The following is a 19,064-nucleotide window of genomic DNA, read 5'->3' as shown; positions in this document are numbered from 1 at the left end:
CATGAAGTACGTACATATGTAAGCATGCTTCATTTTCAAATGGACAGTTCTGTTGACCCGCACTGACAGATTTCAATGAATTGTCTAATGACACTGTGGATGTCAAATCATTTGACTTATATAAAAGCATTACAATTACTAAAAGTACTGAATGGGGACAAAAATGAGACATCAGCTGAGGTATGAATGTGGGTTTTTTTTGGACAGGGTCTATATCAGCCCATGCATATATGAGGCAGGGCAGACATAATTCAACAGAAACCAAGCATACATCATTTATCTTTCTAATCCATGTGTACTTTGTTTTGAATAAAATGTTAATTACCTCTTGCAGACACATAATATGTCTAATCAGGATGTAGCATGTCATGACACAGCAGTCTAACTTCACTTCTAATAAATATGAATGGCACCTGCTACGATTCAGGCAAATAATCCAACAGCTTCATGGAAAAGATGAAGAAAGAGACTTGACAGGACACAGACAGAAGAAATGAACTGTATTAACGAGCCTCTGTCACTTTAAATTTCTCTCTCCATCCACCACCCAATATTTAATAAGATCTGTTTTTCCCACCTTATTTTGTTTTTCTCTCCTTTGAAAACCCTTCTTATGTCCCAATCTCAATTTTTGCCTTAGGATTCAGTTCTCACCGGTCTCAAATGAGCAAACCTGCACTGAGAAATTCATTACTTATTTATAGGATTTCAAACAAGTCTCAGAGTTTTTATCCATATACGGTGTATTGGCGGTATTATACAGCACCAGAACAGGCACTCTAGGGTTAATACAGGATAAAAGAACACAGATGAGCACATTGTATATACATTTTTATCACCAACATTTAATATTTCTTAGTCCAAGACATAAACTTGTGGACTTCACAAGAATCGTGGATAACCTCACATAAACACAGTTTGGATCGTTTGATATATTTAATCATCTTTCTGTTTTGAACAACTTTGCAGAGTAATTAGATTGCATCTTTCATTTTGTGTACTTGTATCTGTTATAGAAATATTACACCACACTAATGAATAGAATACTAAATGGATTCCCTGAAATCCACTCAAATGTATTTAATTAAAGCTTACAGAGATCCAGCACCTGCTCTAACATAAAGCAATTATAGTGAATGGCAGTTGCATAAATACCAATGAAGGCAAGTGATAATGGAAGCTGAGAACTGATGTTTTCAGAGTAAAGTTAAATATTCACTCTGTGTTGTGAAATGTTCTGCAGAAGCACTAAATTTATAATGGGAGCTTGCACCATGTCTGAGCTTAGATTTTTTTGTGTTTTTTTTTTTTTCAAAAACAAGGAACATTTAAATGTCGCTTTCTGGAATAAACAGGATAACATATACATCAGTGTGAATTACAGACATTTAAATAACAACTTGCTACTGACATGTTATACATAAACCCATATGGCGAGGGGAGGATTAACAGGGGAGAACATGTAAGCACATGAATCAACATATATATTTTGAATATTGCAACATTATGAACAACGCAAAGTTTGACTGCACAAGCTGAACATGTAAACACAACAATGAAAAACATCAATAAAATAATGTATAATTATATAAATTTACATGCAAATCATGCATATTCACACCTGAAGAAAATGGTGGAGCAAGAGGCTGGGGAAAGTGAAACCGCAATAGTAGAAAAGTTAACATTTTTTAATCTTCTTCTTGGGTTTATTGGTGGTTAACTAATGTCAACTAGCAGCATACTGTTACAAATAGGTGTATTGCTAAACAAAAGACTAAAGCTAGCTAGAAGAGGATGGTGATCAAAATGAGGAGTTTACTGCAAGACGAAGGAGAATACAGACAATACACTACACAATAGGTTAAGTTACAAACACATTCACTACACTATAACAGCATTAACATAGACATTCACATTCAGTATACATTCAGAAGTGTTAATACAATCACGGACAAGGGAGAACTGAACAGACCGGGTATTTAAACACACAGAAGGTAATAAGGGAAGAGGAGACAGGTGGGGAATAATCAGTTAACCCAAACAAGGAGGAAGCTGACCAACTAAGGAAACAAATGTTCATTAACGTGAAAGTTTGCCCCCTTCTGGAAGGGTGCGTCCTCGCACCGCAAGAGGAATACCAGCGGAGGGAGGGTGGGGGTTCTGGGTGTGGGCGAGGAGCAGGCAAGGAGCAGGTGAAGAGGGAGCATGGAGGTAGGGACCAGGGCGGAGTGGATGGAGGGAGGAGCCCGGAGCAGGAGGAGCCAGATGGTCCACCAGAAACCAGCAAAGACGGAGAACCATGGTGGAGTCGACGGCACGAGGAGCCATGATGGAGAAGGGGCCGACGACACCAGGGGGCCGACAGGCGGAGACTGCACCGGTGGGTGAGGAGGTGCTCTAACATAGCCGGAAATTTATATAATTATACATGCACAGCCGCAGAGCCAGGGTGACGTTGAGGATCCGGAGGGCCTAGGTGGAGCAGAAGGCTCAGGCGACCTTTTTTCCCTGGAAAACCGCTGTAGAGCCGGAGTGACCGAGGATGGAGGTGGAACCAGAGGGAAGGAGGAGCCTGACAGAGCTGGAGGGATGGAGTGACAAGGTGAAACCAGAGGAATGGAGTCCTGAGGCGTCATATGGTCGACGACTGACCAAGGTGGAGCTGGAGGGACGAGGGAGCCCGGTGGAGCAGGTGGGATGCCGGGCCACGGTGGAGACGAGGGAGCTAAGAGCCAAGGCAGAGCCGCTGGGTTGAAGGACCGAGGAGGAGTCCAGGGCTCGGAGGCTGGAGGTAGAGACAGGGCCTTAACACGCCAAGGCGGAGCTGGAGACTGGCAGTCCAGCGGCGAACCATTGCGCCCAGATGGCACGTACTGAGGGTGAGCTGCGGGACTGACTGGCACCAGCAGGGATGACGAGGAACTGGCTGGTCTAGGAGGAGTAGGGAGAGGGAGGCTGGGAGGGAATACAGGAGACACAGAAAATTCAGAGCTGGGCGGAACCAGATGAGAAACAGAAAATTCAGGGCTGGGCGGAACCAGTGGAGACACAGAAAATTCAGGGATTACCTCCATAGACCAGTCCATTAGATCCAATAGTTGCTCCATATTTCCCGAGACCGAATACAGCTCACCCTCAGTCGCGGAAGTGTGGGCAGGGCTTTCCTCCACGCCCTCGATCTCCACTAAGATTCCCACGACACACTGTGTTGCCGGCTCACACACCTGGTCAGTCGTGCTCTCGAGATCCTGCTCCCTGTCTGTGAATGGCTCGGGCTCTGCGGCTGCGGCTGCGGTGGGGTCTGGCTCCATGCGGCATGATAGTGGCTGACTGGTCTCTGGGTCAGGAGTGGGGCTGGAGATATCCTCTTCGGCGGTGCTGACGGTCCATGAAGAGCCATTTTTCTCCAGCACCCACTCCACGAAAGCGGCGAAATCCTCTCGGGCGTGCCTTACACCGCTCGCTCAGGCCGGTGTAGAAAAAGGAAGGGGAAGTGAGTAAGGCACGCCAGATCGAGAAAGTCCCTGGTATGGTCCTCCAGCGAACGGTTCAGTTGCTCCAGGCATAGGAGATGGACTGCTGGGATGGCCAATCTGGGAGAGAGACGAAAACAAAAATAAAAGAAAGAAAAAACGCTGCTAAATTAACTACACTGTTGTGGGTCAGTGATTCTGTTACAAATGAGGTGTAGTGCTAAACGAAAGACTAAAGAGCTAGAAGAGGATGGTGATCAAAATGAGGAGTTTACTGGAAGACGAAGGAGAATACAATATACTACACAATAGGTCAAGTTACAAACACATTCACTACACTATAACAGCATTAACATAGACATTCACATTCAGTATACATTCAGAAGTGTTAATACAATCACGGACAAGGGAGAACTGAACAGACCGGGTATTTAAACACACAGTAGGTAATGAGGGAACAGGAGACAGGTCGGGAATAATCAATTAACCCAAACAAGGAGGAAAACTAAGGAAACAAAAGTTAATTAACGTGACACATACATTTATAATAATATTAATAATAATAATAAGTAATAGAATAATAAGCCCTTTCAGGGTTACATAGGGAATATAAAACAGTTGCCATGATAAATTTGTATTTGCAACAGAACTTTCATGCCAGGTGAAATTAATTTAGAGAGCCAAAACAGACAGTCCAACAGTGAACTATACAAGTGCACAAAAAAGTAAAAAAAAAAAAAAAAAAAAACAACAAACAGAAAAAATAAAAGGTGGATAATCCAAATGCATATATTTAAAAGGTGAGTATACAAAGTATGCTTGTATTTGCATTTGCTCGAGGCACCACAGTTGCTCTCTCGCTTTAAGCTTTAAAGGTGCACACTGCTATACTGCATAGTATAGCATACTGGATTGTGTAATATCATGGCTTCATTGATCTAATCTTACATTTTTACACATATAAAATAAATAACATTTTAGCACATATATACACACACAAAAACTGTATAAATAAAAAGCAATGGTTTCGCCAGGCCTCTGGTTACACTGCGCCGGTGTGGCACAGACAGTGATGTCATAAATTGCCGCTGTTCTTCCGTTTTGTTTGGCTGGCACACCATCTCAACCCGGAGGCCAACACACTGCACGATTTTCGGCTTTTGTAAGCCCAGGACAAACTGCATGATTGTCTGCTGTCGTAAGCTGGGCACACACTGTACATTTTATAATAGTTCTTTACGATTGCTGCTTGTCAGAGTGGATGAACATGATACTGATGCCACACTGTAGGAAATCAGATGTCATTAATGTCAGACTGTACAACAGTCAAGGCGCGTTAAAAATGGACCCACGCAAAAAAAAAAAAAAAAATCGAGGCTCCTAGTCAGTTTCACTGTTCTGTATACGTCTCAGCCTGCATCACGATGTAGGAAGGTTTGCATAATGCCACCCAAATATTCATGCAAAGAAAGAAGGCGTAACCTTTGATCCACACTGTTGCCGCCGGCGCGATGTTGTGGAGACACTGTTCCATTGTGAAAGCAAAAATACTTTGTTTGGTCTTCCAAAAAAGGGACACATCTAGAAACCAGTGGTTAAATTGTATTTACAACACTGTTCCAGATCAGTTCAAACCAAATATTCAGATGTGTGCAGATCGGTTTATGGAGAACTGTTTCCTGATCCTGGTAGAGTAGACTACAATGCCAGCTGTTCTGACTCACAGTCTGTAAGTAGGTTTACATATTTAAAGGATTTACCATTGATGATTCAAACGTGAGTTTTGAGCAGAGTAGAGTAGGTGTTCTCGATTCCAGTCCTCACACCCCTGCTCTGCACAGATTTTGTATGTTTCTCTTTTGGCTTCAGATGTTTGTTCTATTCAAACTGTAAGTGCCCAAATCCATGAATATATGTTCCGAAGTGAGGTAAACTTTGACAGATTTCACCTGCTCAGAGAGGTAGGGAGCAATGAACACTGTGTAGGAACCATGTCAATGGGAACACAGTTCATGCATGGAGCTCACTTCTAATGAGCTGATTATCTGAATCAGGAGTGTTAACAAAGAGAGACATGCAAAATATGCAGAGCTGGGGGTGCAAGGAATGGGACTGAGAACCCCTGCTGTAGAATAGCACTTGATGTTTTGCTTGTTGCTATGTCATTTCTCTGATCAAAAATGCAGACATGGTTATATGTTCACACGGCATTATGCAATGTGCAAAAATACAGTATAAGTCATTACAATCCACTCCTACTGGAGTGTGAAAACGCCCCCCAGTGCAGCCCCCAGGATCTGGCTGAACCGACATCAGCTGTGACCTGCGCCAGATACTGGCAGAACGACATCTGAAATTGCAATGGATTCGAAGAAGAAGATTACAATCCATAATTATGTCCCCACTGGATGCAAAAAATGCCTAGTTTGTAATGGGTTTTATTGTTTTTGTCTTGTCACCCCTGTGTTCTGACCGAGTCACGCATCACAGTATGTTAACAATTCTGTCACACGCTTGGGGCATTCGGCCAATTACAACGCACTGGATAGTTGGCCAATCAGAGCACACCTTGCTTTCCACACCAATGAGCTTTGTAAAAATCAATGTGTTTCAGAAAGGCGGGGCATAGAGGAGCGACTATAATGTACAGTATGTGAAAAATAATGTGTTTTTTGAACCTTAAACTGCAGAAATGTCATGTTTATTACCCCTATGTTTATTGGTAGGTTTGGTTCATGTTCAAGTCAAGTTATTTTTGTATTTGTTCATGGGTTCAGTTCAGCTTGCCATCAGTGGACTCATTACACACTCCCACAGCATGATGCCCATCTGTGCTTTAACGGATAATAAATAAATAAATAAATAAATGAGAGAAAGAGCCCTCAATCTTTAATACTCTACCCTTTAACGAGAAGATTTATTAAGTTTGTAGGATCTGAAATTTTTCATTCAACTGTGGTCGTCCTAGATTTGGTATTTATTTGTTCATTAACATTGATCAATTTATCTCTTAGAACGATTATTGAAATATTGAGAGTTGGCTGCTGTGATGTATGGCGAGATTAAAATCAGATGTGAATATTAATTAGATGTTGTATCAAATGCATTAAGTGCATTATCATCTGCAACCTGAATTTTGCTTTGATAGAAGCTCCAGGTAGATCTGTACCAAAGCCTTCAGATATATCTTGTTTGGAAACTGATTTTGCTTCATAATTTCTGCTGAAATTGTTTTTTTTTTCAAGTGGCATCCACATCTGAATTTCCACTTTATGAACCCCCCCCCCCCCCCATTTCATATCAAGCCAATTTAACAAAGACAAAGCTAGACATAATAAGAAAGAAAGAAAGAAAGAAAGAAAGAAAGAAAGAAAGAAAGAAAGAAGAAAGAAAAATGTTACATGTATGTGTAAACAAATCAAATTTAAAGAAGCAGTCATGTTTGTGTAAGGCTCAATGCAGGTGTATTTGGAAGAATATACAAGCATATTACATACCACAGAGTATATACTTACTATTTTTGAAAATGAGTGTGTAAAAAATTTGCATTATGTTATTTTACACTGGTATCAAAGAACCGTCTCGGTTACGTATGGTAACCCTCGTTCCCTGAAGGAGGGAACGGAGACGCCACGTCGGATGACCGACGAATATGGGATATCGCTTCGATAGACCAATCTACTTCGAGTGTAAACTAAACGAGCCAATGCACATTGGCATGCAATTATTGCATCCAGCTGCCGCTGATCACTGCGTGAGTATAAGAGGGCAGCAGGTGCAATGCATACCAGTTTTTCGCTGAGGAGCCGAGCCGGGAACCCGGCAGCTCAGCGGCGGTACAGCAACCATGGCGACGGGACGTGGCATCTCCGTTCCCTCCTTCAGGGAACGAGGGTTACCATACGTAACCGAGACGTTCCCTTTCAGTCGGTCACTCTCGACGCCACGTCGGATGACCGACGAATGTGGGATCCCTATCAAAGCGCCATGGGTGCTGCCCCTTCCAGTGCCCTGTGTGAGCCGCCTGCGCCCCTATTAGGTGTAGGCCGGGGCTCAGAACAAGTAGCTCCACTCACCATTGTCAAAGCACTACCTCACTGGGTGAGATTGGATAACACTGGGAAAACGTACCCGGTCCGCTTGGAGCCGGGACGCTGCGGAAGCCCCATCCTTCCCGAAGGAGGTCTCGGAGGCAAATACACATATAGCATCCGTTTAGGAGTATACAGAGAAATTTGAGGTGATTAAAACCCTTTTGGGAAGGCAGAAGTCTGCCGGGGAAACACGGGCTCTAAGGCTATACCGTGGACTATACACATACGAGTACCGCTTAGGTCTCAATATGGAGCTCAGCCTTCCATGGTTCTCACGGATTCATCATGAAGGCCTGGCGCCAGACGTTCCGCCGCATCCAGCTGCCTAGGGTGATGGAGGATCTCAACAGGGTCTACAGTACGGACACTCTGGAGCAGTTTTAGCAAGCCGACACTAACCGGGGCCTCTCAGTGCCACTACCCGTTTGAGGTGAGAACACAGGAGGATACCGGCTCTACACGAAGGCTATAGAACCTAGCGAACGTGTTAGGGGTCGCCCAGCCCGCAGCTCTACAAATATCTGTCAGCGAGGCACCACGAGCCAGCGCCCAGGAGGAAGCAACACTTCTAGTTGAGTGAGCTCGCAACCTGAACGGGCAGGGCACATCCTGAGCCTGATAAGCCAGGGTTATGGCATCCACAATCCAGTGGGCCATCCTCTGCTTAGAGACGGCATTCCCCTTCTGCCGGCCTCCGTAACAGACAAAGAGCTGGTCTGAGGTCCTGAAGCTTTGCGTCCGGTCCACGTAGCACCTTAATGCTCGAACAGGACAAAGCAAAGCCAGGGCTGGGTCTGCCTCCTCCAGGGGCAGCGCTTGCAGGTTCACCACTTGGTCTTTGAAGGATGTAGTGGGAACCTTGGGCACTCTCTGATGATGAGGTCATGCTTACCCAAAGACTTCCCATTCACAGGGTCATGGTACACAGCAATAGCGCAACCTGGACTTTGAGGGTGGAGGGAGACAGCCTTCGCTCCAACCCTTGCTGCAGAAAGGATAGCATGACCGCAATCGGGCATCTTCGGGGGTCTTCTCGGCGAGAAGAACACCACTCAACGAACAGGTTCCACTTCAAGGCATAGGCGTGTCTCGTAGACGGTGCTCTTGCCGAAGTGATGGTGTTAACTACCTCTTGGGGTAGGCCACCTAGAACCTCCGCGTCCTGTCCAGGGACCAAACATGGAGTTTCCAAAGGTCTGGACGAGGGTGCCAAATGGTGCCCCATCTCTGAGTCAGTAAATCCCTCCTCAGAGGAACTGGCCAAGGAGGGGCTGTCAAGAGGAGCACTAGTTTGGGGAACCAGGTCCGAGTAGGCCAATATGGCACTACTAGCAAGACTTGCTCCTCGTCCTCCCGGACTTTGCACAATGTCTGTGCGAGAAGGCTCACTGGGGGAAACGCATACTTGCGTAGGCCCCGCGGCCAGCTGTGTGCCAGTGCGTCCGTGCCGAGAGTTCCCTCGGTCAGGGAGTCGAAAACCTGGCAGTGAGAGGTCTCTGGAGCAGCAAACAGGTCTACCTGAGCGGCTCTGAACCGCCTCTAAATCAGCTGGACCGTCAGGGGATGGAGTCGCCATTCTCCCGGGAGCATTGCTCAAGACAGCTCGTCGGCTGTACGACTGAGCAGGCCTGGAATGTGAATGGCACGAAGTGACCTCAGAACCTTCTGACTCCAAAGGAGGAGGTGGCGGGCGAGTTGCGAGATGCGACGAGGGCGCAGACCACCTTGGCGGTTGATGTACGCAATAGTCGCAGTGTTGTCCAATCGGACCAGCACCGGCTTGCCTCGTAAGAAACCTTTGAGACGGTTCAAGGCAAGGTGCGTTGCTAACAACTCTAGGCAATTGATGTGCCACTGCAGCTGCGGGCCCGTCCAAACCCCTGAGACTGCATGCCCGTTGTACGTGGCCCCCCCGGCGGTGGTGGAGGCATGCGTGTAAACCACAGCATGCCTGGAGATCTGCTCTAGGGGCACCCCTGCCCAAAGGAATGTCAGATCTGACCACGGAGTGAGGGTTTGGCGACAGGCCAGTGTAACTTGGACCCGGTGAGTGCCGCGCTTCCACGCCCACCTCAGGACTCGGCCATAAAGCCAGTGCTGGAGCGGTCTCATATGTAATAGGCCGAGCGGTGTAAGTGCCGCTGTGGCCACCATATGCCCCAGGAGCCTCTGAAAGAGTTTCAGTGGGACCGCTGTCCTGCTCTTGAACGTATTCAAGCAGGCTAGCACCGACCGCGCACGTTCCTCTGTGAGGCGTGCTGTCTATTCGACCGAATCCAACTCCATACCGAGAAAAGAGATCCTCTGCAATGGTGAGAGTTTGCTCTTTTCCCAGCTGACCTGAAGGCCCAACAGGCTCAGGTGCCAGAGCACCACATCCCTGTGCTCGCACAACTGATCTCGAGACTGTGCTAGTATCAGCCAATCGTCTAAGTAGTTGAGAATGCGAACACTCTGCTCTCTGAGAGGAACGAAAGCTGCCTCCGTGACTTCCGTGAAGACACAGGGAGACTGGGACAGCCGGAAGGGCAGGACCTTGTACTGATATGCTAGTCCTTCGAACGCAAACCGCAGAAAAGGTCTGTGGCGCGGAAGTATGGACACATGAAAGTACACGTCCTTCAGGTCGATCGCTGCAAACCAATCTTGGGGACGGCCGCACCTGAAAATGCGTTTCTGTGTCAACATTTTGAACTGTAGCCGATGGAGGGCCTGATTCAAAACTCGCAGATCCAAGATCGGTCGTAACCCACCGCTTTTCTTGGGTACAATGAGGTACGGGCTGTAGAGCCCCATCCTCATATCGGCTGGAGGGACCGGCTCTATCGCGGCCTTCGCCAGTAGGACTGCGATCTCCTTCCGCAAGACAGGGGCATCGGACGCTTTCACAGTAGTGTAGCGGACACCGCAGAGCTTGGGGGGAAGCCGGGCGATCTGAATCGCATAGCCGAGGCTGATGGTTCGCAGAAGCCAGCGAGACGGGCTGGGTAGCGCTGACCAAGCGCCTAAGAACCATTCCAGCAGGACCAGCGGAACCACAGCCGTACCCGCAGTGGGGCAGCGCGGTGGAACACAGGGACCCAACTCGGGCGGCTTGTGAGCGCCGGAGTGTGGTGCGAGTGTGAAGGGAAGGGAGCACCGGGTCTCCACGCCAGGAGGCGGCGGACTTAGGACACAATTGCATCGCTACCCGCCCGCTCCACCGACGGGATTCCTGAATACCCCTTCGCTGCACCGCCCTCGAGGGTGGTGAGGGAGGAGGAGCCCGCCGGCTGGTTTCTGGCAGTAAAAGGTGCCATCCACGACTTGGTGAGCTCGTCATGCACTTCCGGAAAGAAAGGCACTGGGGTGGGGCGCTGAGAACCAGCACGCACCACCCCGAGAAACCAATCATCCAGCCGTGAGGGCTCGGGACGCGGTGGGGGATTCCACTCGAGCCCTACCCTCTCGGCGGCCCGGGAAAGCTGAAGTGTGCAATCCACTCGACACAGGAACGACCGCCGCTGAAGCGCCGTCTCGCCAACACACGAAGCTTCCGAGAGCGTGCTGAACTCGTAGTTCACAGCAGACACAGTTGAGCAGAGCGATACTAACGCTCGGCTCCGAAGCGAAAAGCTGGTATGCATTGCACCTGCTGCCCTCTTATACTCACGCAGTGATCAGCGGCAGCTGGATGCAATAATTGCATGCCAATGTGCATTGGCTCGTTTAGTTTACACTCGAAGTAGATTGGTCTATCGAAGCGATATCCCATATTCGTCGGTCATCCGACGTGGCGTCGAGAGTGACCGACTGAAAGGGAACTATAGTTCCTTTTAGCCACTGGTGCCCAGTGAAAGTACTGTCCACTAGCCATGTAAGGCTACTGCAAAGTAGATGCTAAAGGATTATTTAATCCAAAATATGCAATATTCTGTCACTATTCACTTACCTTCATGTTATTTCAAACCCATATGGCTTTCTTTTAGGGCAGCCAATATTAGACAAAAACAAACACACACACATATATATATTTCTTAATGAGTAAGCTATTTAAATTGGCATGAATGCACCTCTAATACATGTTCATGACTTGAATAAGTAATTTGGCATTTCTGTTTTTTTTCCACATTTATTTTCTTTTCTTTTCTTCTTTTTGTAGAGGGAGAGTCATTAGCAATAAAAGTTGCTAAAAGGCTACAGGGGTGCAAGTGATTTTATCCACATCCCTTCAGTATAAATTATGCAGCCTCAGCTGTCAACAAGCACCTTTGACCACTGTGTATTCTGTAGATGTGGACAAATTGTGGAAAACAAGCTCAAACTCATTATGCATCTGCTGGAAACAGATAAACATGAAAATGAGGCATGACAAATGAGGGCAGCTATTAGCTTGGAAATGAGCTTCATTTATTACAGAGGCTCTGGGAGAAAAGACCAACAGAAGGTCCTGAACATTTTGCTTCATTTGGCCTTGACCTCTTTTGTCTTGATGAATCAGTATCCTGACTGCTCACTCACTGCTGATCCAAGGCCGTATGTGTTGACAGATGGATGAAGCCTTGTGATAAGTAGAGAAGAGAAAAACTGAGCACTGAGATGGCGATCTTTGGAAGAATCCAGCTGCAGCCCACAGCCAGTGTTGCCAGGTCTGTGTAGAAAAACTGGTCCAATGGCCAATCAGAAATAGCCCAAAAGTAGCCCAATGACTGTATCCCAAATATCAAAACACAAAATTCCCATAAATTACCTATTTTACAGTCACTGTTATTCCAGTTAAAAAATCTTATATCATAGTGATCATAAACACAGCTCAAAGGCATCTTACCAGTGATCTACCAGGGAATATACAATATTTCAGTACAAGCAATTCAGTCAAGACATAATTTATGCAATATGTCAAACCATTAACTTTAAGAGGGAAAATCAGCCCATGCACACTGTAACACAAAACAAAATTTGACCAATTTTGCAAGGTTAGTGAAATTAAGCATTATTCAAAGACTTTAAATGAAATGCATATTTGCTGAATTAAAAATCATAGCATCTGTCTTTTTGTAAATAGAAGGCACCTTATACTTTGGTATACCCTCTGTTTAAATGTTCTGTGTAATAATCTATTAGTCAGTCCTGTTAAACAGTCAACTTAAAAGTTTGCTTCTAACATACCAGCCAAACAGAAAAAAAGCATTGGCTGATATGATAATTTAAAAAATGTATTGGCGCTATAATGGTCCCACTAGACCGAAGCTTTTTCCTGAAATTGTTTAAATTATCAGCCAATGAATATATTTAAGTACAACATCCCTGCTGAAAAAAACAAATGGCCAAAACCAGTCTAAGCTGGTTGGCTGGTCTTAGCTGGTTTAAGCTGGAGCTTGTCTTCTATATATTTAAAATAATTCATTATATTCACTCATTAATAGATAAAATTAAGCCCGTTCTACATTTCTTTTAGTATAGAGAATTTAGTTTTACTCAGAAAATTGCTTAAATGTTAAATGCAGTTATCCCATTGTTGAGGGCATTATATAGTCCAGTGCTTTTGTATGGAGTGGTAGGATGTAAGTTTGAGTCCAGTCCTGTAGTTTTTTACAAAAATGTTTCTTACACAAAAGTATAAATAAATAAATGTAAGCCGTGTGATATTGTTTGTTTCACTTAGCTTTACATGAAACTTTAAGTTAGCTGATGGAATTCTGCAAAGACTCTGATACTGTCATCTTCTCCTGCATGTCATTCTCTCTGACAGAAAGGATTTTTAAGACTGTGGGACTTCTCACAGCTTTCATGCCACAGAAAAATAGCTGAACGTTCACTCATAAAATATTCATCACAGGCTTTCCCTTCTCACCCAACAAAACACTTCATATCCTGTCCATGACTGCAGTCAAAACAGCAGGGGGTAAGGAAATGACACTTTAAGACACATATGATCATTTAAATCATATGATGCGGTTTCACTTTTTCCTTCCTTTTTGGAGTGTTACAAGCTGTTCATGAATAGATAAGCTCTTTAAAGTTGCAAAGACTAAAGTCTCAAATCAAAAGAAATATTCTTCATAAAAGTTAAGACTCGCCTTCCTAAAAGGCCTTGTTTAAACACGCCCCCACATGCCTACTTCACTGTGTGGGACGATTTTATATAATGCCGGCCAAATGTTCACACAAAGAAAGAAGGTGAAACTTTTATTATCGCTGTAGTATTGTTGGCGCCGCCGTCATGTCGTTGTTAAAGTGAAACTATTCTGTTTGGTCTTCCAAAAGAGGACACAACTAGAAATCAGTTGTTTAGTTGTATTTACAACACTGTTCTAGAACAGTTCAACCCAAATATTCAGATGTGTTCAGCGCATTTTACGGAGGAACGTTTCCTGAACTTGGAAGAGGAGCCTACAATGCGTCCGTGCACAAAGGTTATTTCTATAAAGTGGGGCAATTCCAACTTTGCAAGGACAGTCTGGCGCTTCTGAATCACAGTCTATAAGTAAGTTTTCACATTTAAAGAATTTGCCACCGATGATTCAAACAAGAGTGTTGAGCAGTGTAGAGTAGCGCTTGTTGTTAGTTGTTTCTTTGAACACAACACGATTTTATGTTTAGGCAGCGCAATATGCAACGCAACATGTAAAATGACAGCATAAGTCATTATAATCAGTAATTATGTCCCCACAGGATGCAATAAATGCCTCATTTATAATGGGTTCTACTAGTTTTGCCTTGTCGCAATCACAGTATATGTTGAGCTGCGTAACAATTTCGTCACACGTTTGAGGTAATTAGCTAATCACAACACTCTGGATAGCTGGCCAATCAGAGCACACCTCTCTTTTCAGAACGATGAGCTTTGTAAAAAATGACGCCTTTCAGAAAGGTGAGGCATAGGTGCAAAAATAATGTTATTTTTGAACCTTAAACCGCATAAACACATTGCATTACACCAAATAGACAAAATAATGTTCTTTTTAGCAACATCATATGACCCTTTTAAGCAAAATATTATAATTTAAAGGTAATAAATGTTCAAATACCAAACAATTTTTCTTTAAACATATAGGAATATCCGTTTAATTTAGTACAGCATTAGATATAAAACATGCGACTATTATTATTGCATACCTTCTACATGAGAGGATAACAAAGATAATTTTAACGTTTCTTATTTTTATTAATTCAGTTAGGGTTTCAGAGTGGCTTCACATATCTATGACATGTCAATAACACATTCAATCATTACTCTTTTTCAGTTGAGTAGCTGTAGATTTAACTTACATTTATGCAACATTTTATGAATAAGGAATTGCATCAAAATTAGTTATTGATTTACCTATGGATAGCCTGTTTTAAATACATTTTTACATCGATTTATTTTTATTCAGTGTGGAAATATGCTTTCTGATTCACTAATTAATAAAGGTGTACAGTACATTTTAGAGCTGTCAGGACTGTCAGATTTTCTGGGAAATTGCATGTTTCCATCAGTCATCCTTATGTGTTCATGAATAAAGAAGATAATTTTAGCAAATTGGCAGCAGATTGAAGACATATTTTTGTCTTTTTATTTATTTATTTTACCTGTAAGCATAGGTAGAACATTACACCTCAAACCATTAGATTTATCTGCACAGAAGAGTAGAACCTTCAATTCACGTATAGCTCTAGCAGTTTTAGATTTCAACCTCTGTAATTAAAACAGATTTAATTAACATATAAGCAGAGAGGGTGATATTATATACATTATTACTATGTGGGTATAATTTTGTAATGGTGGTATGTCTTAATGTAAATTACAAAGGTATACAGTGTGAATTTATATATTCAGTGTAGATATACAATTGAGGTAAATACAAATCATATCCCCAAATTGTGAAGCTCTTATGGAGACACATAGGGCTCTCATTTCATTTCTGAGACCCCTTCTGGACACTTTAAAGCAGACTCTTTCTCAGGAAAAACATAGTGGAAGCTAAAGGCTTTCAAGAGAGTGGTACAATTAATAAAAAATAAAAAATAAAAAGAAATAAATTATAATAATAATCACTTATGGACAGCAGTCCAGTCAAACCAAACAGCTGATGCTCTCAGTCTCATCTAAATGACAGATTTCCTCCATCGGTGACCCTTAAAATACTCCATCTTCTGCAATACTTTTGATTAATTAAGTGCATTTCTTGTGTAATGTCTTTTATGCAACATGCTTGTATTACTTAACATGCTTGTATTACTTTATATTATTATGCCCAGAAAAACTTAATTACACATCTTACCGTTAAATAATTATATTGGAGAACATTGCCATAGCTACATTCCCCCATTTTTAAATGTTTTTTTTTTCTCTTCCATCATCTCTCGCCCCCCTCCTTCTCTGGGTTTGTATTCTGTTTCTTATCTTGTCTCCACTCTGACTGTATGCATTTATTATTTATCCATCTGATTTATTTCAAAGAAATCCTAAAAAAGCAGATCAGAGCTGCACGGCACCTGATGCTTTATTCATGGACTAGTGCAGCTTTCAGACGACCCGCTGGCACAGGGCCTGCTCTTACACAGCTCCCTGTGTTTCCTAATATACTGTCGAAATCTTGCACTGTGACTTACATCAGCCTCAGCAACATCCATGCTGTCAGTAAAAGCGTTTCGCTAAGCACAACTGGCAACCCCAAATTCAAAAGGCATGTTACAACAGAGGGTAAATATAAAAGTCTTCTCCCTTTTAGCAGGGACAGTTGTTTTTCATAATTTTCTATGCGCTTTACAAGCCATTAGCCATTTCAGAACCATGTTGAGAGCCACAGTTGCTTAGAAACAATTTACACAAGTCACGCATGAAGATAGAAGCTTAGTACTCACCACTGTTTACCCTTCCCTCTGTATGCAGTACACTGCTTGTGTCCTAACCACAGAAACACACTGCTAGCTTAGTGGAGGTATGTCACCTGTGGAACGACAGCAAAGTGTGTTTCAATCACAAAATTGAAAGATCTCTCAATATTTACTTGTGCTCATTTCAAAACCATATGCTGAAATATTACACTCATTGAATGAATTAGATGTTCCAAAGTTTCAGGTTATTAGATATATTTAAACATATATAAATTAGATAAGTATTTAACGTATAAATGGTTAATGGGAGAACATGTTTCCTTCATACCATTAAAAGCATTTATGATATGTTTAAATATATATGTATTACGTTAGTACAATTAAAATGGTATTGTAATAAAGCAACATATAAGGTATAGTAATGGTGATAATGACGCTAATAAAAAGTAATATGCTGACATTTTATTAATATGTAAAAATATTTAGACATAAAATCATACTTTATATGTAAAATAATGACAACCTCATGTATTCCCAGGATGGGGCTGAATATGTTTGGCAGGTCCTAGACAAGCTGAGGGAATACCATCTGTATCTCAAGGTGGAAAAATGCAATGTTCCTTGGCTAAAACATCAGTTCTGAAGACATTAAGATGGACGAGGGGAAGAAGAAGCTGTCCGCACCTGGCCAGAACTCCACAATTTACTTGGTTTTTCCAATTTCTACTGCCGGTTCATCAAGAATTACAGTTCAGTCATCTCTCTTCTGAAAGACAGCCCCAAGGCTTAGAAACCTGAACCTCTAGCAGGAGCGGTACTCTCACAGCAGCAGAGAAATCCATCCCGACTCCATCCATGTACCTTCTTTTCCAAGAAACTGTCTCTGGTGGAGTAAAACTACATTATTGGCAATTGTGAACTCCTAGCCATCAGCCGTTTGACAGTTTGAAACATCCTTTACTCACCATCATGTCGTTTCAAACCTGTACTTGTGGAACATAAAATAATAATTTTCTTAACCAAGCTGATTTGGTTACCAATGACTTTAATTGCATGAACACACAATACACAAAATTCTCAGTTTATCTTCTGTTATTTTCCATAGTTTATGTTGTAGCCTTCACGTTTATGTGTAGTAAATTTTATGTTGAATCAAATACATTTTTTCTTTCTAGTCGATTGTTTTCTCATTTAACACAGTAATGGCTTCAAATTATCTTTTGGGAGTAATTTCACAGCCAAATAGATAGATAGATAGATAGATAGATAGATAGATAGATAGATAGATAGATAGATAGATAGATAGATAGATAGATAGATAGATAGATAGATAGATAGATAGATAGTGGAGAGCAGGATTTTTTTATAGTTTTTGCTTATTTGCATTTGTTTGTTTGTTTGTTTGTTTGTTTTTTAAGCGGCGTAATGTTAGAAATAATGGTTAAGAGCTGCGGGAAGCAAAGTCAACAATAACAGAATATGCTTAGAATGACAAAATACTGATATAATTTGTTTATGTTATTTGAATTTTAAGTTATTTATCCCATTTGACAGAGAATAATATCCTTGTACATAATGAAAAAAGCACAAAATATGTTGAAGCTGGCAACTGCCTTTAAATCCACTTTAGCCTGAGAGTACTTTCAATTGAAAAATAACCATAATTATTTGTGTAGAGAAAACAAGACTAAGCTAAAATAAGAGAAGTCAAATCTGAAATAATTTCAGTCCAAATCCTTTGAATTTTGGAATTGTATTGCTGTCCAGTCCAGTTCAGAAGATAATGTGGCTTGCATAGTTATGGTTAGATCTAAACCCTAGTATAAATAAATAAACAAATGCCATACCATGCCATAATTTATTTAAAATAAATTTATTTCATACTAGGTATCTTCAAATCCATTAACATTTATTGACATATCACTTAACACTTCATGATATAAAAATATAATTAAACTTTATTTGCAGTATTTTGTTTATTGCACAATGCACATTTCTTAATATTATGCCTAAAAGAATAAATGCCTACAAGGATTGTATGGTCTCTGTATTATATCAGTCTTTAAATGCAAGAAATTTAAAGTGTACCTGAAGTATACTTGCAATGGTTCCACTTTAGCACAATCAGACATATTTAAGTATATCTTCAGTTGGACCTTTCGCACAATTAAGGTGCTTAAGCAAAAAAGTAATTGTTCCAATTTAGCAGACTGTAAGTATAACCAAAAATACAATGGCAGGGCATTTTTATTAAGCCCATAAATATGTAAATGTATTTGTAGTACACTTAGCACAAAATAAATGTATTTCAAATACATTTTAGTATTTTTTCCCTGCTAGTTTTTCAAGATTTTAGACCTCAAAATGGAACTGTGCTAATGTTTAATCAGTCAAACAATATGAGACTAAACTAATCTGGGTAACATCCCTACTGACAGCATAACTAATAAGTCTTGCCAGGTCAGTTAAGGAGTACAAACCTTAAATGCTTGACAGTGGTCCTGAATATAAAATAGGTCATAACATTATCCCCGTAAACCTGTGAAAAGAAAACACTCTCTATACTGTGTCTGTGTGCATATGGCTCCTTATCTAATTTATTTTCAAAAAGGCAAGACGCAACCCACACATCCTGAACGGGATTATAAGGGAGAACTTGAAACCTCTCTGTATACCTGAAGGACATTTTGTTAAC

The sequence above is a fragment of the Carassius gibelio genome, chromosome A8 (genome assembly GCF_023724105.1).
Source record: "Carassius gibelio isolate Cgi1373 ecotype wild population from Czech Republic chromosome A8, carGib1.2-hapl.c, whole genome shotgun sequence".
Classification (NCBI taxonomy): Eukaryota; Metazoa; Chordata; class Actinopteri; order Cypriniformes; family Cyprinidae; genus Carassius; species Carassius gibelio.
This window is presented reverse-complemented; position numbering follows the sequence as displayed.